Below are 27,500 nucleotides of genomic sequence, written 5' to 3'. Positions count from 1 at the left end.
TAAACCCTGAAATATTATCAGAAACCCACTTAGATGGTTGATTGAGCAGTCTTGTATAAATGCTCAGGCTACTGGAGAGAAGTATAGGCAACTTTTATTCTTATAATCAAAAGTATTTTTTATGGAAAATGATTATCTGCTGATGGAAGTTCCCTCTGAAGAACCAATCCTCAGCAGTTCCTGACTACAGCAGCAGGAGTCTGTGTCTGCTTTTTGGTAGTCTCGTCGCACCTGCTGACAGGTGCTATCAGGAAAGGGCTATCAACATTTGCGATAATTTACACGACAGGTCTAATGGTGCATCTGTGGTTAATGCACGTTTTTCCCGGAGAGAGAGAGTGAGAGAGAGGATGCTGTATCCGGTACTTTATCTGTTACTTGATAAAAATAGATATTCGTTTCGACCGCTGAGTTGTAGTACACTGGGATATCCAACCCTTTAAATAATGTTGTTGTTACTATGTTGTTGCTGAAGTCCTTGTGGTTGTTTTGAACTGTCGATAAATTTTGTAACGGGAAATTCCAATTGTTGTTTTGCTGGAGTCAGTGTTCACTGTTGTTTTATTGTTGTTGTTGTTGTTGCTGAAGTCATTGTTCTCTTGTTGTTGTTGCTGAAGTAATTTTTCTCTGTTGTTTTCTTGTTGTTGTTGTTGTTGTTGCTGAAGTCACTATTCTTTGTTGTTACCTTGTTGTTGTTGCTGAAGTCGTTGTTCTCTGTTGTTTTCTTGTTTGTGTTGTTGTTACTGAAGTCATTATTCTCTGTTGTTTTCTTGTTGTTACTGAAGTCATTGTTCACCGTTGTTTTGTTGTTGTTGTTGTTGCTGAAGTCATTGTTCTCTGTTGTTGATGATGTTGTTGCTGAAGTCATTGTTCTCTGTTGTTCTGTTGTTGTTGCTGAAGTCATTGTTCTCTGTTGTTGATGTTGTTGTTGCTGAAGTCATTGTTTATCTGTTGTTCTGTTGTTGTTGCTGAAGTCACTATTCTCCGTTGTTTCCCTATTGTTGTTATTGAAGTCATTGTTCTCTGTTGTTTTCTTGTTGTTATTGAATTCATTGTTTACTGTTGTTTTGTCGTTGTTGTTGCTGAAGTCATTGTTCACTGTAGTTGTTTTGAACTTATGGGTAACTGTTGTGCGACAAATCCCATTTGTTGTTGCTGCTGAAGTCATTGTTAACTGTAATTGTTTTTAACTGTACCTGAACCCATCGTCCATTGTTGTAGTACCCAGCTTTTAAAATCCCGAAATTTTTCAATAGAAATTTAAAATTTCCATTATACCTCAAATCCTTAAACCTATTTAAATTCATTCATGTGCCCTTACATTTTCCCAGTTTTTTATACCCGGCACGATTTGGTACCCACAACCCCCAAAAGTAATGCTCCAAATAGGCATCGAACCAGATTAATTGCCTTTTTGGCCAAAGGCCAATATTACACCAGAGGAGAGACCTGATACACTGCGTCATAAATCAGCAACGCATTTATGCACGTGTTTGCTGCTCCAGAAACGGAATGATGGGAATAAACAAGACGATAGATGGGCGTCGAGTTTGCACTTTCCGAAAATGCAAATATACGTTGGTAGTTGAATAATTGGTCGTTTATTCATATCCTCTCATATGCTGGAGAGAGAGAGAGAGAGAGGAGAGAGAGAGAGAGAGCTGCTTCTGTTTTGATGGCTATGCGAATTAACGTACATGGGTTTCACAGTAGTTTGAGATGTCTTTTTCGTATTTGGCATTTTAAATCATTTTCTTTTTGGAGCTGAATTTGAACTAGGTTTAAAAGCCTGCTACATCTGTGCGTCCTACGAGATCATTGTACGTATTTGTTTAATAGCTTTGTTACGATCAGGTATAGAGGTTTCATATATATATACATGCATACAGATATGTAATATATAATATATATAATATATATATCTATTATATATATATGTATATATATATATATGATATATATATATATATATAATATTAATATATATATATCTATATATATATATACTAATATATAATATATAATATATAATATATATATATCTTATATATAAATATATAATTATATATATCTATATATATATATATTATATATATAGATATAATATATAATTAGATATATATATAGTATATATATATACATATATATATATATATATATATAGAGTATATAGTATATCTATATATATAGATCTATATCTATATATTTATATATTATATATCATCTATATAGATAGTTTTATATAATATATTATCAATAATATAAATATATATATATCTATAATATATATATATATATATATATAATAGATATATATGTATAGATATATATATATAGAATATTAATATATCTGATATTATATTAGATTATATATACATTATATAGATACATATCTACTATAATATATCTATATGATATAGATATATATATATCTCTATATATATTATATATATACATATATATATATATATATGTATATAGATATATATATATATATATATATATATATATCTATACTATGATATATATATATATTATATCAAAAACCCTTTGATCTAAACTTTGAAATAGTACATAACTGTATTAAGGTTGAGACCGTCTAGACCATCTCATACATTAACCCACTCCCCAACCCCCCCCCCCCCCCCAACTAAAATTAATTCCGCACGAAATATAAAGTTAAAAACCTTATGATTCCTCTCTATTGACGTATTTAATTGAATCTTTAACCAAAACATTTCACTCTGCTGATAGTTCCCTCGTTGTGGAACCTAAATTCTATGTCAGAAGGGTTATTTTTTTTTTTTGTTTTTTTTTTTTATTTTTTTTGACAAATCGCTCCCCACGCCCCCCCACCCGTCCTTTCTGTAAACGTTTACGCCCACCAATCCATTTAATCTGGGCCGCCCCAGAATGTATTTCTTTCTTCTTCCAGTTCATCGACTTGTCCCATTCTGGACAGTTTTCCGTCCCCTGTAAAGTTTCCTTGCAGTGATATAGACGTCGATCTTCTTTTTTTTTTCCTCCTTTTTTTCTTCCTCCTTTTTTTTTCAGGGCTCTTGGACGCTGAATGGAAAGGCTTGGGCTTATACTCTCTCTCTCTCTCTCTCTCTCTCTCTCTCTCTCTCTCTCTCTCTTGTAGCTTGCGAGCTCAGAGCCTGTTCTCTCATTAATTATTTTCTATGGCATTCATATTTATGTTACGAAAAAATTATGATGTTTTAAATTATATATGTATATATATATTATATATATATATATATATATATGTTTATATTTGTATATATACATTTGTGTATGTATATCATCTTTATGTATGTTATATATAAATATATATTTTTATGTATGTAAATATATATATATATATATGATATATGTATATATATATATATATATATATTTTATGTTTATATATATATATAATGTATATATATCATATTTATATGAGTTGCATAATATACATATATAGTACCTGTGTATATTATGTATACATAAGTGTTGTATATCTTTGTACGACTTTTCATTCTGTTGAGTAAATATGTGTAATGCCAGAGAGAGAGAGAGAGAGAGAGAGAGAGAGAGAGAGAGAGAGAGAGAGAGAGAGAGAAACTCATTATCAATCGTAATACACTTCTTTGCCCCTTATATAACAAAGGGGGTTTTGAATTATTTGAAATAATTCCAAGAATTTTCACTTTGAAATGGAACTTATGAGATTATGTCATGTTGAAACGAACACACACACACAATTGAATTCTAATTGGATGAGTTCGGTAGAACATTTTCGCTTTTTGTTCAACAAATCGTGAGTTTTACTATGGCGCCCCCCCAAAAAAAAGGTATGATTAATCAACACAACCTAATTTTCTAATCATAATTATGGGTCACTGGCATTTTTTAAAATATTATCCAAGTTTCCTAATGGTTATTATCCCTTTTTCGTTCGTAATCTCTCTAGATTGCAGACATATTTGATGTATTCTTCCATTTTTATGTCTACATTAAGCTTAAGAAACGCACGTACGTTATGCAACTCCCTTGCACGCCATACAATGCTTTGGGACACCTCAGGGGAAGAGCATATACCGGCATAAGGCCTGCTTTGCCCAAACCAACCAGCCAGCTGAACCAAACCTTTTCGGTAAAGTTCGAAGGGCTGCATAATTATATTAATCTCCCGTCTCCCTCGCGTAACACTTCATTGGGTTCCGTTCTTAAAGACCCTAGAGTCTTATACTAAACCCCTTTCTAGACTTTCCTCCTCCTAAACTCTCCTCCAACTAGACTCAGCCGCCTCCTCAATTCTCTTCCCGCTAGACTCATTTTCCTTCTAAATTCTACCTCTGCTAGACTCATTTTCATTCTGAATTCTCCTCCTGCTAGACTCATTTCTCTCCTCAATTCTCTTCCCGCTAGACTCATGCTCCTCCTAAATTCTCCTCCCGCTAGAATCATTTTCCTTCTAAATTCTACCTCTGCTAGACTCATTTTCATTCTGAATTCTCCTCCTGCTAGACTCATTTCTCTTCTCAATTATCTTCCCGCTAGACTCATCCTCCTCCTCAATTCTCTTCCCTCTAGATTCTCCTCGTAGACTCATCCTCGTAAAGTTTCTTTTTCGTGGACTTTCCTCGTAGACTCATTCTCGTAGACTCCCTTCCAAGACTCATCCTTCTAGATCTCCTCCTTCTAGATGTAGACTCTCCATATAGACTCTTCTCTTAGACTCTCCTTCTCCTAGATCTTCCTCCTCACCCCACCCCCTCACCCCCGTAGGTTCTTATCCACCTCCTAGACTCTGTTCCTCTTCCTTAGACTCTCCTCCTCCTCCTCCTAGATCTACCTCCAACCCCGTCCCCCGTAGATTCTCCTCCACCTCCTAGACTCTGTTCCTCCTCCTAGACTCTCCTCCTCCACCTCCTAGACTCTGTTCCTCCTCCTAGACTCTCCTCCTCCACCTTCTAGACTCCTAGACTCTCCTTCACTTCTTAAACTCTCCCCCTACCCCCCAAAAAAATAAATATACCGGAAAACTCCCGTCCAATAAAGATCGCATAAAAATTTTTTTTTTGAAAAGATGACCATAACTTTCCCATCTTGGCATTGACCTCCCCCTCCCCCCCCACCCCCCGTAAATCTTCCAAGATATTCACGAAGCCTGTTTTATAAATATAAGTGAAAGGTTTTGTGAGCCTGTTTTCGATAACCGCTATATATACCCAGGGCTGTCTGATGTAGGAGTCTCTGCTTGGATAGGCCTAAGAGAAACGAATGAATGACCTTTTTTTCATCGTTTTTCATCATTTTTATAAATGCGAAACTAACCGAGTAAATATATATATATATATATATATATATATATATATATATAATATATATATATATATATATATATATATATATATATATATATATAATAAATGTATATATATATATATATATATGTGTGTGTGTGTGTGTGTTGTGTGTGTGTATAGTGTGAGAGAGAGAGAGAGAGAGAGAGAGTTACGGAGCCTCTTTCACGACAGCGCTAGACGCTTTTTTAAACCTCGTTATAATGAACCGCTTCCATTCGTTTATCGATCTTTTATTTTGCCTCCTCTTGTTTTTCTTGTTGTTGCTGTGTTTTTTGTCCTTTTTTTTATCATTTTGTTATTTTTTTATCATTAATTAATGACATCGTCATGACCTTTATTATTGGTATGATTATGATTCTGACTTTAACCACTGTGAATATTATTATTAAACATATTATTATTTGCTATTACAGGAATATATTCGAATTACTGTTATCATATTTTGTATTTAATTTATTTATCTCTTTTGTGTCTCCTTCCCATCACCGCCCATTCTTCATAATTGCTGTTATCATCTTTCTGTTTGGGGAAGCGAGACGAAGTTCATCTTTCCACGAAACTTTCCCGTTTTTTTTTTTTTTTTTTTTTTTTTTTTTTTGCAGCTTTTTAATTTGACATACAAAGAAGTTCATTCGAATGTCTCTTTTGCACGCTCGGGGAAGTTAAGAATACTCGCTGAAGAAAATCGAAAAAATATTTTCGTAAAAGAACGCTAGAGAATGATTTCGCAGTCTAGGAATTTTAAGAGAGAGAGAGAGAGAGAGAGAGAGAGAGAGAGAGAGGAGCTCAAGAACATGAAAGTAAGGATGCAAAATAAAAAAGAGAATATCTGCGTTTTAGGTAACCGCGTATTTTGCATAACACAATTTTCCTTTTGCATCACAAAAGGAAAATGGAAATATATCTTCGGAATCCCACGCGCTTCGAATGGGAGAAATGTAAGGGAAAAAGAACTAGGAGAGAGAGAGAGAGAGAGAGAGAGAGAGAGAGAGAGAGAGAGAGAGAGAGAGAGAGAGAGAGAGAGAGAAAAAGAGTAAAGTTCTTTGGCTGTTTTTTGCGTACTTGAATCATTCTAATTTCAGTACTTGAAAAAAAATGAATATAAAACTCACAATGAAATGTTCTTGGGAAGTGTTTTATTTACATTTTGAATGTATCTTCTGTTATACGTACGAGGATTTGAATTTATTTTCCCTTTTCTGTACAAGCATTCGAATTCATATTCCCTTTGAAATAGAATAGTAGGTTCAATTGAAGGATTTGAAACCATTTTGACATCTCTGGAGTAAACACTTGCCTGAGATGAGGCCGTGTCTCTACCTACTATAAATGGAAGTGCCTCTTACGTACCTGTTCTTCGGGCGATTGTTCGTTTCAATTGGCCGGTTGCTGTGCGGGCTGGATCTCTTCGTGACAAGATTAGTTTGTGGGAATTTGTACGACTGTTGAAGGTCAGTTGCTGGCTAGCTAAGGTCCCTCTAGGAATGCCAAATTTGGATCTTTTCGTCTAGAATAATGATGTCCTCCTGAAGAAGTGGTTAGTTTTTTAGCACTTTTATTCCGGCTAGTAAATATTTTTGTGCCACTGTGTCAACATCATTCTTATTGATGGTGTTGAATCCAAGACTTCTTTCCTTAGTTGATAATGCTGATTTTAATTCCAACATGGCTTCACTTCAGCTCCGTTGTAAAGCCTCTTACTTCTTCAGCTTGTTCCGTAGTTGCTGCTTTAGGCATCGGAATTCTCCGTTTTCGTCTGTATTTCCTGAATCTTTTTGTTAGTTTGGTATCATTTGAGGAAGGTGGCCCATTGATTCCTTCCGTGCAATCACTAAATCTTAGTATTTGTTTCTTCGTAGGAGATATTTGAAGAGGAGCCGGTTATATCTGTCTTGGCCACTTCACATTAATAAAATAAAAATACACCCAAAAAAAATCAGGTGACGGAAAACATACCACGCTGCTAACACGGAGGTATCTTACGCTCGCTAATGCGCATGCGCGCTTTCAGTAAACAGTTCCAAAGCATCTTAGATAACAGTTCTCCGCTTTGACGTGTACTTTAGGTAACCCATTTCGATAGCTCAGTTTTCGTAATAAACAAAGTCAACATTGATATGATGGACCACGTACGGAATGTTTTCTGGTTATATATGTAGAGGCAAGTGTTTTTTTTTTTTTTTTGGGGGGGGGGGGCGCAGGATGGGGGAGAGGGAAGGGGGTGGGTGGCTTTTACACACGAAGAGAGACAATAGCGATGATATTTTTCTGGGTACAGTCAACATGGGGGATAAATGGAAACTCTTGGTCAAATGTTTGCTTTTTTCATTAACTCGTCCTGTCGGACTAGGTAGATAAACGCTTCGATGACTTGGGGGACCGTAAATGCTTCAGGCAATCATACTCTCTCTCTCTCTCTCTCTCTCTCTCTCTCTCTCTCTCTCTCTCTCCTCTTCCCATAGATATAGATTAAATAACTTGATCACGAAATATATAAGACGTGATGCTATGTTCTCGTTTTTCATTTTTCATTTTTATTTTCCTCCGTGGCATTACCTATATATATACTACGTATATATATATATATATATATATTATATATATATATATATATATATATATATAATATATATATATATATCTATATATATATATATATAGATATATAGATATAGATAAATAACTTGATCACGAATAGATTAAGACGTGATGCTATGTTCTCGTTTTTCATTTTTTCATTTTCATTTTCATTTTCCTCCGTGGCAATATATATCTATGTATATATATATATATATATATATATATATATATATATATATATATATATATATATATATATACACACACAGCACCACACACACACACACACACATATATATATATGTATATATATTATAGATACATATATATACACGTATATATATATATATATATATATATATATATATATATAATATAACACTATGCGTGTTACACTCTTGGCTAACATGTTGACTGATAATACTTATGCTGTTGTTATGAAGTAATTCATCAGGTAGTGTGCCAGATGTTTAATGATTGAGAGTTCATCATGTTGCATAAATAGTGGTCCCTCTCATTTTCCAATGCTTGCAATTGCCTTCTGCGACAAGCAAATGGATTATAAAGCAATGTCCCATGCAGAGGCGGAATGAACGACCACGAAACCCAATTTTAAGCTTAATTATTGCCAAAATAGAAAAATCGTTGAAAAATTGTAATCAAGGAGACGCAAAGACGATATCGTAGGGCAAAATTGAAATATAATCGTAAGCTAAATTGTTTTTTTTTTTTTTTTTTTTTTCGTGATGTTTCCCACGTCTAAATAATCGTGGCCACGAAACCCAGTTCTAAGTTTTAGTAAATTTATTGACAAAATATTTTGCTCATAAAAATTGTTACTCAAAAATATATATTAAGAGAATGCATTCTGGTAATGTACTTACATTGATATCTGTTTATTTATTTATTTGTCAAATATATATATATTTTTTTTTTTATTAAGTGATCTCTGTATTTCCATTTACCTCCTTATGAAAAGGGTTTGATCTTTTGTTGAATAATAATAATAATAATATAATAATAATAATAATAATAATAATAATAATAATAATAATAATAATAATAATAATAATAATTAAAAGGTTAGAACATATTTTTTATCTACGTTCTATTAAATTCTGGCATTCAAAATTTGACTGAGAAAACTCCCCCCTTTAAAGATATTCCGAGAATCCCACGCTATTACGTTGTGGTTTTGAGATACGTCTCTTTACAAATTAGAGTTTTCTTCCGGAATTCTTTAGAATTTCTAAAATTAGGACAGGGAAAGGGTGGACCATTATGCGCGTAATTCCTTTATGTGGAATTGAAGTGATTAATATATATCGCATTTTATTTAATGTTGAGATAGACTAGTTTTCTAAGCAGGAAAGTTTTCAAACAAGATTCATAATAGTAAGCGAGATATATATATACTATATATATGTATATATATATATATATATATATATATATATATATAATATATATACGTATATATATATATATATATATATATATATTAGTTATTATTATATATATATATATATATATATTATATAATAATATATATGTATATATTTATGTATATATATGTATATATATTGTATATATATCTCGCTTACTATTATGAATCTGTATGAAAACTTTCCTGCTTAGAAAACTAGTCTAGCTCAACATTAAATAAAATACGATATTCGTTAATCACTTCAATTCCATATAAAGGAATTACGCACTTATGTATATATGTGCGTAAGGTGGGTATGCATGAATGTAGTATACATGAGCATGCGTGTATGCACAAATACATACTTTCATGCCTATCGATCTATCCGAGAATGCGTCGTCGACGAGTGAAACCCGCATCGAATATACTGTAGTCTGTGGAAATAAACTTCATTATCCGGGTATCCAATGAACTGGGTATCCAATGAACTGGCACAAGGCCCCTATCGCCCTCGAGAGGAGACGCGAGAGAGGTGTGGGTATGTTTAGTAACGTACCCCAAGCAAGACTCGAATGCCCCGGTAAACATTCCGTCTTTGGTTAGGAATTCGGTTTGTGTTTGTGTTTGTGTTTGGAAGTGAATGTGTGTGTGTATATATTTCTGTTTGGTTTAAACTTATGTTTTGTATTTTGTGTTTGTTTCTTTGGGAGTTGATGGACGCTTGTGGTTGGGATCACATTAATGTTTGTACAGAATAATAATAATAATAATAATAATCTTTCAGTTTTCTTTTTACAATGATAATAAACATCAACTGGAGATCGTGCATGATAATGGTTATAGTGTAACTTCAAACTACATATATTGAAAGCTAATACATTATGTTAATGATAACAATGTGAATAAAAGTTATACTTCTCATGCTGTACCTACTGCATAATAATAATAATAATAATAATAATAATAATAATAATAATAATAATAATAATAATAATAATAATATAATAATAATAATTATTATTATTATTATTATTATTATTTTTTTTTTTTTTTTTTTTTTTTTTTTTTTTTTTTTTTTTTTTTGCTCTATCACAGTCCTCCAATTCGACTGGGTGGTATTTATAGTGTGGGGTTCCGGGTTGCATCCTGCCTCCTTAGGAGTCCATCACTCTTCTTACTATGTGTGCCGTTTCTAGGATCACACTCTTCTGCATGAGTCCTGGAGCTACTTCAGCCTCTAGTTTTTCTAGATTCCTTTTCAGGGATCTTGGGATCGTGCCTAGTGCTCCTATGATTATGGGTACGATTTCCACTGGCATATCCCATATCCTTCTTATTTCTATTTTCAGATCTTGATACTTATCCAATTTTTCCCTCTCTTTCTCTTCAAACTCTGGTGTCCCATGGTATTGCGACATCAATGAGTGATACTTTCTTCTTCGACCCTTGTCAATCAACGTCACGTCTGTCTGTTTGCACGTATCACCCTATCCGTTCTGATACCATAGTCCCAGAGGATCTTTGCCTGATCGTTTTTCTATCACTCCTTCAGGTTGGTGCTCGTACCACTTATTACTGCAAGGTAGCTGATGTTTCTTGCACAGGCTCCAGTGGAGGGCTTTTATTATTATTATTATTATTATTATTATTATTATTATTATTATTATTATTATTATTATTATTATTGTAATGTATGTAATGCACCAACTTAAAAACAAACTGACAAAAAAGAAAAGAAAAAATACTTCCCAAGTCAGCTACGTAAGAAGACTGCAAACGGGCGAAATTGCTTCAATGAAACCTTTGCTTGTGTTGGGGGTGGGTAGGGGTGGGTGGGGGGGAGGGGCGTTTGGTTTTCGCGTATAAATAGCCTCACGTATATATATATATATATCCATTTGACCTCATCTGGAAACAGACTGGAATGAGTTTCAATCGGTCTGGCGTCGAGGAGGATAGCGGTAGGAGGGGGGGAGACGGGGGAGGTTGGTTTACTTCTGGGATTGGAGGAGGAGGAGGGGGAGGAGGGGGTGGTGGGGTTAGGGGTAGGGGTGTGACCTGAGGTATACTGGTATCCGCAATATAAAGTCGTATAATGATAATAATGAGGGTATGATTATTAGCATGATAATGATATGCGTAATAAAAGCAGCAACAAATGATCAGGTAATGATGATAGAAAATGATAATAGCAGCAAATCAAAATGTGGGGAGAGGGAAAATAATTTTAATGATAATGTGTATATTATTGTAAATAAACAGTAATAATAGTATAATAATTATTAATTAACAATGTGAAGAGAGGCAAATTGTAATGATAATTTATATTATTGTAAAAATAATAATAATAATAATAATAATAATAGAGTAGAATATGAAGAAAGGGGTATAATAATGAAAAACAATAGTAACGTGGATTATTGCACATTAATAATATTAATAATAATAATAATAATAATAATAATAATAATAATAATAATAATAATAATAATAATAATTCAAAGAAACCTCATAATCGCATGAGTTAATAAAATAAAATGGAAAAGTAAATCCACATAATACGTCTGATCTTGTTATTTAAAATACAAAGCAGAAAGCTTTCGATGACCTGCACGGTCCCCCTCCTTGTCAATCTGAATACCAGATTGACAAGGAGGACCGTGTAGGTCTTCGAAAGCTCTCTGCTTTGTATTTTAAATTACCAGATCAGACATATTATTGTGGATTTACTTTTCCATTTTATAATAATAATAATAATAATAATAATAATAATAATAATAATAATAATAATAATAATAATCATATGTATTATTGCACATTGTAAATAATAATAATAATAATAATAATAATAATAATAATAATAATAATAATAATAATTAAGTGTATTATTCCACATTGTGATATTAAAAATAATAATGATAATAATATGTATTATTGCACATGCTAATAATAATAATGATAATAATATATTATTACCACATTTTATACCAACATAAACACAAAGTCTGCAGCAACACGAAGACTGGAGGGAACGAAGCAACATAACACCGAATTGTTATCAGTATCTTAAGAGCTAGAAGGACATTCGAGGTGGAGTGCCGATAAGGCCCATAAAGTTTAGTCTTGCAAAGTGGCTCAAGATGAACAGATTGCAAATGCGCCATTGTTGTTTATGAGAGATTAGGGTGGCGGTCACTTCGTTCATTTTCATTTTTCTTCTGAATTTCTTCGGTCTCTCGCTTTAATCCCATGGTTGATTTATTTATTTTTTTTAATCTTTTGTGTGTGTGTGTGTGTATGCTTGTTGCTTGTATGGGTATTTGTTCGCCCAATCCGACGAACTTTGCTTGATCAGCTCAATCGTTGCTTTAGAATTTTAAGGTGTTTATATGTTTTTGTAGCTAATTTGCCCTTAATAATTACTGACCGGTTTGCATTTAGTAATTACTGACCGCTTTGCCTTTAGTAATTACTGACCGGTTTGCATTTAGTAATTACTGACCGGTTTGCCTTTAGTAATTACTGACCGGTGCCTTTAGAAAATTTATGACCAGTTTGCCTTTAGTAATTACTACCGTTTTGCCTTTAGAAATTACGGACCATTTGCCTTTAGTAATTACGACAGTTTGCCTTTAGAATTACTGACCGGTTTGCATTTAGTAATTACTGACCGGTTTGCCTTTAGTAATTACTGACCGGTTTGCCTTTAGTAATTACTGACCGGTTTGTCTTTAGAAATTACTGACCAGTTTGCCTTTAGTAATTACTGACCGGTTTGCCTTTAGTAATTACTGACCGGTTTGCCTTTAGAAATTACTGACCAGTTTGCCTTTAGTAATTACTGACCGGTTTGCCTTTAGAAATTACTGACCGGTTTGCCTTTAGTAATTACTTGAACCGGTTTGCCTTTAGTAAATTACTTGACCGCGATTTGCCTTTAGTAATTACTGACCGGGTTTTGCCTTTTGCCTTTAAAATTACTGACCAGTTTGCCTTTAGTAATTACTTGACCCGGGGTTGTGCCCTTTTCGAAATAATTACTGACCCAGTTTGCCTTTAGGTAATTACTGACCAGTTTTGCCTTTAGTAATTACTGACGGTTTGCCTAGTTAATATGACTGGTTTGTGCCTTTAGTAATTAACTGAATGGTTTTGCCTTTAGTAATTACTGACCCCGGTTTTGGGGTCCTTTAAGAAATAACTTGACCCGGTTGCTTTTAGGTTTTATTACTGACCGGTTTGCCTTTAGTTAAAATTACTGACCCGAGTTTGCATTTCAGTAATTACTTGACTGGTTTCCTATAGGTTTGCCTTTATGAGGTTTGCCTGTAAGTAATTGCTGACCCGGATTTTTGGCATTTCAGTAATTTAATACTGAATGGTTTGCCTTTAGTAATTAATGATTCTATTTCCCTTTAGTCTAGTAATACTGCACCAGTTTTTGCCTTTAGTAATTGCTGACCGGTTTTGCCAATTAGTAATTTGCTGAACGGTTCTGCATATAGTTTTAATACTGCAGTTTGCCTTTAGTAAAATTACTGACTTGATTTGCCCCATTTCAGTAATTACTGACCTAGTTTGCCTTTAGTAATTACTGACCAGTTTGCCTTTAGTAATTGCTGACCGGTTTGCATTTAGTAATTACTGACCAGTTTGCCTTTAGTAATTACTGACTGATTTGCATTTAGTAATTATTGACTAGTTTGCCTTTAGTAATAACCGACCAGTTTGCCTTTAGTAATTACAGACCGGTTTGCCTTTAGTAATTACTGACAGGTTTGCATTTAGTAATTACTGACTGGTTTGCCTTTAGTAATTACTGACTGGTTTGCCTATAGTAATTACTGAGGTTTGCCTTTAATAATTGCTGACCGGTTTGCATTTAGTAATTACTGACCAGTTTTCCTTTAGTAATTACTGACTGATTTGCCTTTAGTAATTAATGACCGGTTTGCCTATAGTAATTACTGAGGTTTGTCTTTAGTAATTGCTGACCGGTTTGCATTTAGTAATTACTGACCAGTTTTCCTTTAGTAATTACTGACCGATTTGCATTTAGTTATTATGACCGTTTTAGTAATTACTGACCGGTTTGCATTTAGTAATTACTGACTGATTTGCATTTAGTAATTACTGACCGGTTTGCCTTTAGTAATTACTGACTGATTTGCATTTAGTAATTACTGACCGGTTTGCTTTTAGCAATTACTGACTGATTTGCATTTAGTAATTACTAACCGGTTTGCCTTTAGTAATTACTGACTGATTTGCATTTTGTAATTACTGAATGGTTTGCATTTAGTAATTACTGAGGTTTGCCTTTAGTAATTGCTGACTGGTTTGTCCTTAGTAATTACTGACCGGTTTGAATGTAGTAATTTACTTGCTGGTTTGCCTTTAGTAATTACTGACCGGTTTGACTGTAGTAATTACTGACTGGTCTACCTTCAGTAATTTTCTGATCGGTTTACTTATAGCAATTCATTGATTGGTTTGCCTACATAGTAATTTACTGATTGGTTTTTCTTTAGTGATTCACTGACTGGTTTGCCTGTTGCCATAACTGGCATAAAAAAAAAGATCAAAATGAATTTTAATAAATAATAGTAAAACAATATTTTCCATATTATTTGCTCATTTTTCTTTTCCAAACTTCCCTCCATTTTTTTATGGCGGATGATCGGTAGATGGACGCCGACCCCCCCCCCACAAACAAAGATAAAAACCGCAAGTGCTTGATAAGTGAGAAGTGCTTGAGACCGACTCGTCTAAAGTGGTCTCTAGGGGGTGGCGGAATCTAGACCTCATATTCCCCCTCCCCCCAACACCCCTACTATTCCATCTCCCACCCACACCCCCATCTCTCTAAGGGATCTTCCTCATCCTTCTTTTGTCCTTTCTATCCGTCAGATGAATTTGGCATATCCTCTCTCTCTCTCTCTCTCTCTCTCTCTCTCTCTCCTCTCTCTCTCTCTCTCTCTCTCGATTCTCATGGGTGTTTTTCATATATTCTCCAGTCTCAGTCCACATCCTCCAAGCATTCCCCTTTATATCCTTTCTCTCTCTCTCTCTCTCTCTCTCTCTCTCTCTCGTTTCTCCTAAGTGTATTTTATATATGCTCCATCTTCCACTCTCTGTCCATATGCTCCAGACATTCCTCTCTCTCTCTCTCTCTCTCTCTCTCTCTCTCTCTCTCTCTCTCTCTCTCTCTCTCGTTTTTTCCTAAGTGTATTTGATATATGCTCCATCTCTCTCTCTCTCTCTCTCTCTCTCTCTCCTCTCTCTCTCTCTCTCGTTTCTCCTAAGTGTATTTGATATATGCTCCTTCTTCCACTCTCTATCCATATGCTCCAGACATTCCTCTCTCTCTCTCTCTCTCTCTCTCTCTCTCTCCTCTCGTTTTTCCTAAGTGTATTTGATATATGCTCCATCTCTCTCTCTCTCTCTCTCTCTCTCTCTCTCTCTCCTCTCTCTCCTCGTTTCTCCCTAAGTATATTTGATATTTGCTCCATCTTCTCTCTTTGTCCATAATGTCAACTCCTAATCTTCTCTCTCTCGTCCTATGATTTGCTCCAGCCCCATCTCTCTCTCTCTCTCTCTCTCTCTCTCTCTCTCGTCCAGTGGGTATTTGCTCAGAACTACTTCTCCTCTCTACTAACTCTCTCTCTCTCTCTCTCTCTCTCTCTCTCTCTCTCTCTCTCTCGTTTCTCCTAAGTGTATTTGATATATGCTCCATCTTAAAACAAACACTCTGTCATAGCTCCAGGACATTCCTCTCTCTCTCTCTCTCTCTCTCTCTCTCTCTCTCTCTCTCTCTCATCCTATAAAATGTCTGTGGTGTATTATGACACCTCTCAGACGGTTAAGTAGGAAGCCTCCTGTTCGTCTATGACGTCATCCGCCTTTTGTTTGTTTATTTTCTTTGTTCTGTCTGGCCCAACTTTCGTATTATAGTGAAAAATCAAAAATTCCCTTATTCCTTATCTGGTATGGATCAAAATTTACTGATATTGATAAATAAAGAATATATGTATAATCAATTTTATATATATGTTATCTATATTTAAATGTTTATGTATGCGGTTATTACAAACACAATATATATATACATATTATATATATATATATATATATATATATATTATATATATATATATATATATGTATATATTATATATATTTATTTATATTTATATATATTATATGTTTATATATACGTATGCATACACACAATACATATATATATATATATATATATATATAATATATATATATATATATATATATATTAATATTAGATATATATATAAACATTGAAGTGGATATGAAATATTGATTTGTGATAAGTAGAGTATATAGTATATTTATCAATTTGAGCAAAAATCACTCTCTGCACAGTACAGAATAATTGGAATTTATATTTGTAACTTTTCTTTCATATTCTGTCCGAACGAAAATGGAAACAAGTTTGTTTTTTTAAAGTACAAAACCAGCAAGTGGATATTGGGAGAGAGAGAGAGAGAGAGAGAGAGAGAGAGAGAGAGAGAGAGAGAGAGGATTTCAAACTCGTGGACAACTCGTTCCATTTAATGGTTTTCGAAAGCAAAGTGAATTTTATTTTTTATTTTTATTTCCAGTTTTTTATTACGGAGAGAATAAAACTCGTTGTTTTAATAATGTACCCCGATATGAAAAAAAAATTCGAATATGGGTTTTACTGTAAATACTATCATTAAATATTTTTTCATTAATAGTCTTTTTTTGACTAATCATATATCTTATGGAAAGTCCCAAAACGTATTGGAGAGTGACACAACAAAGAGAAAATAATAATAAAAAAATGGAGAGATAATAAAGATGATAACTAAATGAAAAATTAATTTGTAGTTGAAAAAAATTATATATACGTGTATATATATATATATATATATATATATATATATATATATATATATATATATCTATATATCTATATATATATCTATATATATATATATATATATATATTATATATATATCAATAGATATATATATAGTATATATATACATATATATATATATATATATAATATATATATATACATATATATATCTATACATATATATATATATATATACATATATATATATATATATATATATAGATATATCTGATATATATATATATATACTATATATATATCTATATAGATATATATATATACTACATATATATATATATATATATATATATTTTATATATATCTATATATATCTAGTATATATTATATATATATATATATATATAGATAGATCTATAGATAGTAGATAGATATATATAGCTATATATATATATATATATATATATATATATATATATATATATATATAATGGTCTGCATGTCGAATCAAATAACATTGCCAGCAGCTGTAAATAGAAAAAAAATAAATAATATGCATCTAAAGAGATACATGCAAATCAATTGGAAACCCTAAAAGCGAGGGAACAGAAAACAGCGAAACATATCCTCGTAAATCAGGTGTAATTATTTCACCTGAGAGACCCAGCTGACGTCATTAACGGCCAGGTACGTCGGCCAGTGCCGCAGAACGTTGATTGAAAGGCGACTAGGCCGGACGTTAATACAGCAATTACTCAAGGATAATTATTATTTTGTTGTGGGATGCAACGGCAATTTGCTGGTGAAAGTAACTTCTTCGCTGCTTTTTATATCTGGAAAGTTTTCGTTTTCTTAGTTCGTTCCTTCCCCTCTCTCTCTCTATATATATACACACATATATACATATATCATATATATATATATATATATATTATATATATATATATATATATTATATATATTATATAAATTATATATATATATATATATATATATAGTATCTATATATATATATATAAATATATATATATCTATATATATATATATACCTATTATTATTATATGTATACATACATGTATAATATACATTTATATATATAGTATATATATATATATATATATATATATATTATATATATGTATGTGTTATGCATGCAAGTATGTATATATGAATGTATGTATGGAAAAGGGAAAAGAAACTTCGTATGCCTTTATAAATATATTACTTTGAAGTTTTATGTATTAATCTGAATTCCTACTGAAATCATTTTCAGTTAGAATAACATGTTATTCCATCATAGGCTTCATGGCAGTGCTTTTATTTTATTCTATTTTATTTATTTATTTTTTGTTAGCAAAGCTACCAGTTTCTACGCATTGCTGTAAATTTTTTCCATTTTTCAAAAACTTTGTCACAGTATCTTTTAGTGCAACCTGAAATAATTCCCGTTGTATTTTACAAAATTTGCTTAATTTTTTTTACCTTTTTATTTATTCATTTTCAAATTATGTCTTATGTTCTAATAACTGATCTCATATTACCTTACGTTACTCGTACTTTCAAACGAACACCATATTCTTTGAAAGCTTGAATTTCAAGTCAGTGGCCGCTGTGGGCTTGTTCCATATGAATAGGCATCATCTACTGAGTAATAATAATAATAATAAATAATAATAATAATAATAATAATAATAATAATATAAAACTTTACAGTCCTGTAATGAAAGGCAGCTTCCATATGAATAGGGTTCATCATCTGAATAATGATAATAATGCAATGTATTAAATCTCACGACTTCTGGTACAAAGACAAAGCCGTACCTTAACAATGTTAAATATAAGCCCGATGACGTATGCGTCGCTGGCACGTCCATCAGACACGTCAGTCGCAGATGTGACCTGCCACTGGTTCGTTCTGTCACTGACGTTTATAGGTTTTAAAAGCACATAAGCCCTTCATTCGCTCCGTTCCACTTAAACAGGGCTCATACGAATAATGCAAGGTCTGATGTTATGTATGATGCTTGCGACAGTCTCTCTCTCTCTCTCTCTCTCTCTCTCTCTCTCTCTCTCATTCAAACAGTGTTAGGTACGAATGGTGTTAAGATGTCTTCACGAAAATGCAAGGTGCATGTTGCATATAATTCTCTCTCTCTCTCTCTCTCTCTCTCTCTCTCTCTCTCTCTCTCTCTCTCTCTCTCTTGTTATACGATGTTGTTTGATGTATTCTTGCATAACACTGTGGGGAAGATTTTCTTTTTCTGTAGCTCTGTTTAATGACCATTTTAAACTCAAAGGTCATAAAGCTATTTATAAAAAATGTTCATTGCTGATCCATAATTAGCATGGGTTACGTCTTCACTTTTGCTTTATTATCATATCATTATTACTGTTTTATCGCTTATGTTGACGCCTTTGTTATTTTTTTCCGGTCATTGTTAATAACTGCCACATCTTTCGTTGCTATTGTATATATTTGCCTCATTATTAAAATAATTTCTGTCGTATATATTCTATTGATTATATTTGGCTCATTAGTAAAATCATTTCTGTTGTTAGAAATGAGATGTGAAACAGATATTATTTTTGGTCAAAACATAGGTGGATTTTGAATGAATCGAGTTATAATTTAGTTTCTTATACACTAACGTATGATATATGTTTGTTTTAATTTGACTGACGTGAGGATAAGTTTTTTATTTTCATAAATGAGATATAAAATAAGCATTTCCTTCCTGTATAAATTGAGACGAGAGTTTATTACAATAAGGGATATGTTTGTTTTGATTGGACTGAGGTAAGGTATAAGTTAGGAATACCTACTTGTACAAAGTGAGATTAAACAAGACACATTCATTTCTTACATAATATAGAACGTAAGAAGATGATGAAATTCATTCTAGGTAGTGAATAGAGGCATTAAAAATATATATGAAAGGAATTGAACGCACTTCTAAACTTTTGGAAAAAAGGGGTCGTCTAATTTTGCTTTTATGTGACCGTATGAAAGGAGGGTTTGGCCCGGGGCCACCGAGATTAGATTGGGTGGCCACTTGGCTCTGATTGGTTGGTGGCCAACCGAAATTAGGTCATCTCGCGTGGTCACGGATTGGTTAGACTGGCCTAATCTCACGTCTCATTTTCTTTCTCATTTTTGACCGTTTTCTTCACGATTGGTACATGTGTCATTTAGGATAATATATATATATATATATATATATATATATAATATATATATAGTATATATATATATATATATTATATATATTATATAGTGTATTAATCTCTTTTTGAACTTCAAAGTAACTTCCTTTTGTTTGTTTTTTTTTCTTTTTATTATTATGTCCCCTAGCTGCGAACTTTTTAATTCCTTTTACTGTACCTCCGTTCATATTCTCTTTCTTCCATCTCACTTACCACCCTTCCCTGACAATTGTTTCGTAGTGCAACTATGAGGTTTCCCTTTCAGCGCCGAATGACCTCATAGGTCCCAGCGCTTGGCCTTTGGCCTAAATTTTATTTTCCTAGTTCGATTATTATGATTTTACGAGATTTTTACTAAAGCGAGATAATGAAGAGAATTACGGCATACCTGCCAGGTGGCGGTTTTTTTTTCTTGACAAATAATTCTTTTTATTAATATATCAGCAAATCTTGATTCATATCAGATACGGAATATGAAAAAAAAAAAAAGCATTGTGTTCTCAACCCTCTTGACAATTATTTATTTATTTGGTTTTTAACTTTACAATTTTCACATTTTCTCTTAAGGTTCTTCTCATCATCACTATGAGAATGTTCAATATTGAACTCGGCGGTCTGATTTCTCTAATGATAATAAAGATATGATATTGATAAGACCACCGCCACAGCTGCTACTACTGTTTCTGTGACTTCTGTTGATTTCTATTTAAGCGGTGACTGTGTATGTGTGTGTGTGTGTGTGCATATCCTCAAAGTGCTAACACGAATCTCTTCGCTTCTAGCTCACTAATTTACTTAGATATTCACGTTCGTTTATCTTTTTGCTGCATTTGTCTTGTCTTTATTGACTTTCGTCACAGATAGGAGCAATGACCGTTTCATTCTCTCTCTCTCTTTCTCTCCTCTCTCTCTCTCTCTCTCTCCGCGTGGACCGAACTGTGACATTAATTGATTCCATTAGCTTGAATTGCATTCGTCCTCCATAGAGAGGAGAGAGAGAGAGAGAGAGAGAGAGAGAGAGTTATTTATAGTACGACTGGGACGATTGTTTTGTCTTACCTGTTGCAGTTAAATCTGTTTTTGCTTTATTCCTTTTATTTTTTTTATATTTGTTCAGTAATAATCAAATATCCTCCTTATTTTCCACGTCATCTCTGGTCAGTGTTTCGTCTTTCACAATTTGCCATTTATTGTTTTCGGTAATATTCAAAATATCACTTTTTTTTCGGTAATAATCAAGTTATTTTTTTTTCCGCGTATTTTCGTTCAGTGTTAATAGGACTTACGTCTTTCACGAATGCGATTTATCATTGAAACAGGCAAACAGTTTGTCTTTTCCTTTACGTTATCGGTGTTCGGTTTAGATGTAACTGTGACGATCTGTACCGTTTTCAAATCCAGTTTTTTCTTTTTTTCCTGTACATCAAAACTGTTCTGCGTTGGTGAAAACATTGTCTCGTATTCCTGCAAGTTACATAATCCCTACGAGTAAAAGTGTTGTATTTTCATTATTTTCACTCATTTTTATGATTTAACCATTTTCATTATTTTCCAATTTCATTATTTTTCCATTTTTATCGTTTTCTAATTTTTCAAGATAGATTTCCTCTCAATTTTACAATGTTAAAAATGTTTTTTTCTTATACCTTTATACCTATATTGTCATTGTATTGTTAATCGCTGCATGTAACAACGTTTTTGTTCAACAGATAAAATGTATCTCTTGGCCTATGATTATATTACATTAAATAATATCATATATTATTTATGTTAAAGGTATTACGTCATGTGTTTTAGGGATTCAGGTTTTCTGCCTTTTTTTTTACCGCTTAAAAATATATGAATTATAGATAAAGCTTCGTCATTTCATTCTGATCGTTTGCGCAAGTCTCTCTCTCTCTCTCTCTCTCTCAGCTCCTCTCTCTCTCTCTCTCTCTCTCAAACATAACAATCCACATACATACGCACATAATCCGTTATTTTCGAAGAATCGGTTTAAAATGTCAATACAGCTTTCTCTCTCTCTCTCTCTCTCTCTCTCTCTCTCTCTCTCTCTCTCTCTCTCATAACCATAGCCACGCAATCCCATTAGTACTGTTGACAATATATCCCTTTTTTCCTTCTAAAAGTAAACTCGGAGTGAATAGTCATTTATTCATTCGTATGGGATGAATCTATCTGTTATTCATTAGAAAGGACAAACATATAGACAGATCAGGGGGGTCCCTATCTTTCCCAGGCCATAAATGAACATGTAGAACACAGCCATTTATTTTATTCATTAGAAAGGACACGTATAGCCGTAGGCAAAACGCGCCACTATCTTGCCCAGACCAGAAGTAAATAATGATAATCATAATAGATTACAGCTTTGTGTGTGTTTGTGTAATATAATGATGCATTGTATAAAACAGGTTATCGATTACGTATGAATATTCAAATACCATTTATACAACAATGTCATGATAATCTAAGATCGCTGAAATGCAAAATTATTATTATTATTATTATTATTATTATTATTATTATTATTATTCTTATTTTATTATTATATTATTACCATTTTTTTTTTTTTTTTGCTCTATCACAGTCCTCTAATTCGACTGGGCGGTATGTATAGTGTCGGGTTCCGGGCTGCATCCTGCCTCCATAGGAGTCCATCACTTTTCTTACTATGTGCGCCGTTTCTAGGATCACTCTTCTGCATGAGTCCTGGAGCTACTTCAGCCTCTAGTTTTTCCAGATTCCTTTTCAGGGATCTTGGGATCGTGCCTAGTGTTCCTATGATTATGGGTACAATTTCCACTGACATATCCCATATCCTTCTTATTTCTTTTTTCAGGTCTTGATACTTATCCATTTTTCCCCTTTCTTTCTCTACAACTCTGGTGTCACATGGTATTGCGACATCAATGAGTGATACTTTCTTCTTGATTTCGTCAATCAACGTCACGTCTGGTCTATTTGCACGTATCACCCTATCCGTTCTGATACCATAGTCCCAGAGGATCTTTGCCTGATCGTTTTCTATCACTCCTTCAGGTTGGTGTTCGTACCACTTATTACTGCAAGGTAGCTGGTGTTTCTTGCACAGGCTCCAGTGGAGGGCTTTTGCTACTGAATCATGCCTCTTTTTGTACTGGTTCTGTGCAAGTACCAGGCATTCGCTTGCTATGTGGTTTATGGTTTCATTTTTCGTATTGCACTTCCTACATATGGGAGAGATGTTATCTCCATCTATCGTTCTTTGAACATATCTGGTTCTTAGGGCCTGATCTTGTGCCGCTGTTATCATTCCTTCAGTTTCCTTCTTGAGTTCTCCCCTCAGTAGCTATTGCCACGTGTCATCGCTGGCTAGTTCCTTAGTCTGTTTCATGTATTGTCCGTGCATTGGTTTGTTATGCCATTCCTCTATTCTGCTTGTTTTTCTCCTGTCTGTATATTTCTGGGTCTTCGTCTACTTTTACCAGTCCTTCTTCCCATGCACTTTTGAGCCACTCGTCTTCACTGGTCTTCATATATTGCCCCAGTGCTCTGTTCTCGATGTTGACCCAGTCCTCTATGCATAGTAGTCCCCTCCCTCCTTCCTTTCGTGTTATGTATAGTCTGCCCGTATTTGCTCTTGGGTGTAGTGCTTTGTGTATTGTCATATGTTTCCTCGTTTTCTGGTCTATGCTGCGAAGTTCTGCCTTCGTCCATTCCACTATTCCTGCGCTGTATCTGATTACTGGCACTGCCCGTGTGTTTATGGCTTTTATCATATTTCCGGCGTTGAGTTTTGACTTGAGTATCGCCTTGGGTCTCTGCATATATTCTTTCCTGATCGTGTCCTTCATCTCTTGATGTTTTATATCCCCTCCTTCCATTATCCCCAGGTATTTGTATCCTGTCTCATCTATGTGTTTGATGTTGCTCCCATCTGGTCGTCCATGAACATCAGATGGTTAATTCTGTTGCCTCTTTTCTTGAGTTGGTACCCAGTATCCATCTTCTGCACAGTACTTTTGTCATGGGAATCATGGCTACTACGAAGAGTAGTGGGGACAGTGAGTCGCCCTGGAAGATCCCTCTCCTGATATTAACCTCTACTAGTCTTATTCCAGAGCTTGTAAGTATTGTATTCCAGTTGCGCATTGTATTTTTGAGGAAGCTGATGGTGTTTTCCTCTGCCCTATATATTTTCAGGCATTCTATTAGCCACGTGTGTGGTACCATGTCGAAGGTTTTCTTATAGTCTATCTATGCCATGCTTAGGTTGGTTTTCCTTCTCTTACTGTTCTTCATTACCATTTTGTCTATCAGGAGCTGGTCTTTTGTGCCCCTACACTTCCTTCTGCAGCCTTTCTGTTGGTTGGGGATGGTGTTTGTATCCTCTAGGTAGTTGTATAGTCTTTCGCCGATGATACCTGTCAGTAACTTCCACATTATTGGTAGGCAGGTGATAGGCCTGTAGTTACTGGCTATATTTATTTCCCTTACTCTTGTCTTTCTGGACTAGGGATGTTCTTCCTGTGGTTATCCATATGGGCGCATGGTGATTTGTGATACAATGCAGGAGTTGTTCTGCTATTCTTGGGTGTAGGGTCTTGAGTTTTTGAGCCAGTATCCATGGACTTCATCACGACCTGGGGCTTTCCAGTTTGGCATTTTCTTTAGTTGGTGTCTGACTGTGTCTGTCGTGATGTCAGAGAATCTTTGTTTTATTCTCCCTGTTTCTTCAGCCTTGACTTCCTGGAGCCATGTTGCATGTTTGTTGTGTGATACCGGATTGCTCCATATGTTTTCCCAGAGTCTCTTACTTGGTTCGGCTTCAGGAATTTCTTGTGTGGTTGTCTTCTTCTTCTTCTTCTTCTTCTTCTTCTTCTTCTTCTTTTTCTTCTTCTTCTTCTTCTTATTATTATTATTATTATTATTATTATTATTCAATATATTTTTACTGAAAAACCTGATAACGCCAAGGATTAGATACCGACCAAAAGTAAGCCAAAAAAAAAATAAATAAATAATAGAAGAGGCTATAAGAATTGAATTACGAAAACGACGAAATGTCGAGGCACCGCCAAATTAAAGAAACCTATCAATCTCCCAAATCCTGTTTGACAAGTTTAATGAAATAAGAGAAAGCTGAGGATAACAAGATCCTAGATAACCTGATAACAAGAGACCATTGCAAAACCAAAACTAACTTCAAGAATATTAATCGAAAACAAGATACTTGACAACTAGATCCAGCAACAAAACCAAGAGAAATTCAGAGAGAATGTCTTGAGAGATTTCTCTCTCTCTCTCTCTCTCTCTCTCTCTCTCTCTCTCTCTCTCTCTATTAATCACTCGCCGACATGGCGTATCATTCTTATCGGAGAGATGTTTGCATTAACTCTCTCTAGCGAGATCCCGGAAGACGATTAATCTCCTCGACGAACAGAAATGAGGGCAGATCAGCGAGGGAGATTTTTTATTTTTTTATTTTTTTTATTATCTCGCGAATAATGGCTTCGGGTTGCCAGTTACGCTGGGTAAACACGCCGCCCTTCGTGGATGATGGAGCGATGCATAAGCTTGTTGAGAGTTGTACTGGAGTGATACCATATTGATCATCTAGCGATGCATAAACATGCTAGTATCGATAATGGAGTGATGCTTAAACATGCTTATATTGATAATGGAGTGATGCATAAACATGCTAGTATCGATAATGGAGTGATACATAAACATGCTTATATTGATAATGGACTGATGCATAAACATGCTAATATTGGTAATGGAGTGATACATAAACATGCTTATATTGATAATGGAGTGATGCATAAACATGCTAGTATCGATAATGGAGTGATGCTTAAACATGCTAGTATCGATAATGGAGTGATACATAAACATGCTAATATTGATAATGGAGTGATGCATAAACATGCTAGTATCGATAATGGAGTGATGCTTAAACTAGCTCATATTGATAATGGAGTGATACATAAACATGCTCATATTGATAATGGAGTGATACATAAACATGCTAATATTGATAATGGAGTGATACATAAACATGCTAATATTGATAATGGAGTGATGCATAAACATGCTCATATTGATAATGGAGTGATGCATAAACATGCTCATATTGATAATGGAGTGATACATAAACATGCTCATATTGATAATGGAGTGATACATAAACATGCTCATATTGATAATGGAGTGATGCATAAACACGCTCATATTGATAATGGAGTGATACATTAACATGCTCATATTGATAATGGAGTGATACATAAACACGCTCATATTGATAATGGAGTGATGCATAAACATGCTCATATTGATAATGGAGTGATGCATAAACATGCTATTATTGATAATGGAGTGATACATAAACGTGCTAATATTGGTAATGGAGTGATACATAAACATGCTAATATTGGTAATGGAGTGATGCGTAGACATGCTTATATTGATAATGGATTGATGCATAAACCTGCTAATATTGGTAATGGAGTGATACATAGACATGCTTATATTGATAATGGACTGATGCATAAACATGCTAATCTTGATAATGGAGTGATGCATAACCATGCTAATATTGGTAATCGACTGATGCATAAACATGCTCATATTGATAATGGAGTAATACATAAACATGCTCATATTGATAATGGAGTGATACATAAACATGCTCATATTGATAATGGAGTGATACATAAATGTACTAATATTGATAATGGAGTGATGCAGATCGGAATTTGAAACGGGAATGCTTCCATACTGTTGACGAAAACATCAGATTCCTTTGCTGGGTAAAGGGAGTCTATTTTTGGAATTTGGTTTGAAGATGAACGGAGCTTCTTGGCCCCTTTCCAGAATTAGTTTAGCAGGTTTCTCAGTGAGGAGTGAAAGGAAAGATGAGAGAGATGACGTTCTTGCTAAGAAGTTCCTCTCAACGACTGTTCAGAGAGAGAGAGAGAGAGAGAGAGAGAGAATATTTTCTCTGTATTCTACTTGAGAGAGATTCAGTCTCTTGATATACCATATTGCTTAGGATTAGGAGCGGAAAT

General features: G+C 33.8%; 1 protein-coding gene across 1 annotated transcript in view; it reads right to left on the bottom strand.

Moving 5' to 3' along the window:
- The window catches only part of LOC135206080 (cytoglobin-1-like), a 462,438-nt gene that overhangs the window by 327,187 nt on the left and 107,751 nt on the right, over positions 1-27,500 (bottom strand). The window lies entirely within an intron of this gene.

This window comes from Macrobrachium nipponense, chromosome 29 (genome assembly GCF_015104395.2).
Source record: "Macrobrachium nipponense isolate FS-2020 chromosome 29, ASM1510439v2, whole genome shotgun sequence".
Taxonomy (NCBI): domain Eukaryota; kingdom Metazoa; phylum Arthropoda; class Malacostraca; order Decapoda; family Palaemonidae; genus Macrobrachium; species Macrobrachium nipponense.
Note: the sequence above shows the minus strand (reverse complement) of the source record. Positions and strands in the feature narration are given on the sequence as shown.